This window comes from Austrofundulus limnaeus, unplaced genomic scaffold, assembly GCF_001266775.1.
Source record: "Austrofundulus limnaeus strain Quisiro unplaced genomic scaffold, Austrofundulus_limnaeus-1.0 Scaffold1727, whole genome shotgun sequence".
Lineage (NCBI taxonomy): Eukaryota > Metazoa > Chordata > Actinopteri > Cyprinodontiformes > Rivulidae > Austrofundulus > Austrofundulus limnaeus.
The window spans coordinates 24,171-25,403 of NW_013954129.1; the positions used below are offsets into that span (position 1 = coordinate 24,171).

Genomic DNA, 1,233 nt, shown 5'->3' on the forward strand with positions numbered 1-1,233 from the left:
ACTGAGGTGAAGCAGTTACTGTTCAGTCCTTTAGCTGTTGGATCAGCAGTAGCAGCAGTGGTGAAGCAGGCTGATCACTGCAATAAAATCCAAACAGGAACGACAAGACAAGACAGCAGAGCGTCCCGGCGCATCAGAGCTTTCACTGCATGTCAAAGCATTACGCACGGTAGTGCAGAGCACAAGCCTACAAGACCAGTTACATTAACTATTCAAATAAACAATAAAATCATTGACATCTAAATGGCAGGTATCTTACCAGGAATCAGAAGCGCAGACTCCAGAGGACAGAGGTCCAACAGAACAGCAGCAGGAGGAAGCCATATGCTGCAAACAATCCTGGCTGCAGCCAGCAAAACAGTGCTACAGGAAACATTCAGCAGGTGTAACACTTGAAAACCAACAAAACCACCTCGTCAGAAATGGCACTTACACAGATGAGCAGGTTTTGTGACCACCTGCCACACACACAGCAGGAACAACAGAATCTCAGTCAAGGAACAGCAAACTGCCCAAATATATAGCAGTCTGCCACGCCCATCAATCAGGGCTGTGCTCTGAGCAACACCTGCTGCACACAGTGGTGATGGTTTAACACCATCTCACCACATCCCACCCCGCGGTGTTGCATCGTTGCCCCGACGATGGACAAATATACCTGAACTAAACTCAGTTATTCTTACCACTCAAGGGCTTCAGGCCCTTAAAGCTCAGAAGCACCCTATCTGCCTGTCAAATTTGATGGATGGCCGTACACTATCAGCACTCGGACTTTTTGCCTTGAGCGAGCTGGACTCGGCCTGCAAGAAGTTCTATTGGGGGTCGCGGGCTGGCTGTGGTCCCTGGACTTTGCTGGCCAGATGGAATTGATCTTGGAGAAGCTGATGGACTGGCTCGGCAGAATTTGTCCACATTTTATTTGTCTGATTGGATTCGCCACCTTTGAGATGCACCAGCAGACATTAAGGCAGATGGAAAATTGTTATCGTCTGCCTGACTCTTCTGTTCCCAAAACAACTGATTACATAATCTGGGTCTCCCTGACAATGGCCTTGATCTGTTGACTAAATTCTTCCTGGCTGGATAAGTCAACAAGGCTCAAGCCCAGACGCCCCCCCTCTCCTCTCTCACCCGTTTGATTCTGGTCTCCTGAGCAGGCTGGGGGCTCACAGAATGAACAGTACCATCAATCTTCTGAACTTTGGCTGCGCTTGTTTAGGGGACTGGATTTTT

The 1,233-nt window shown here is 48.7% G+C and overlaps 1 long non-coding RNA gene across 1 annotated transcript; it reads right to left on the minus strand.

Moving 5' to 3' along the window:
* Positions 1-18: 18 nt before the first annotated feature.
* LOC106536205 (uncharacterized) lies at positions 19-610 on the minus strand. Its single transcript, XR_001312533.1, has 3 exons — positions 434-610; positions 260-363; positions 19-187 (listed from the first exon to the last, which is right to left on the minus strand). It is a non-coding gene; the product is annotated as an uncharacterized LOC106536205 (long non-coding RNA).
* Between the last annotated feature and the right edge of the window lie 623 nt (positions 611-1,233).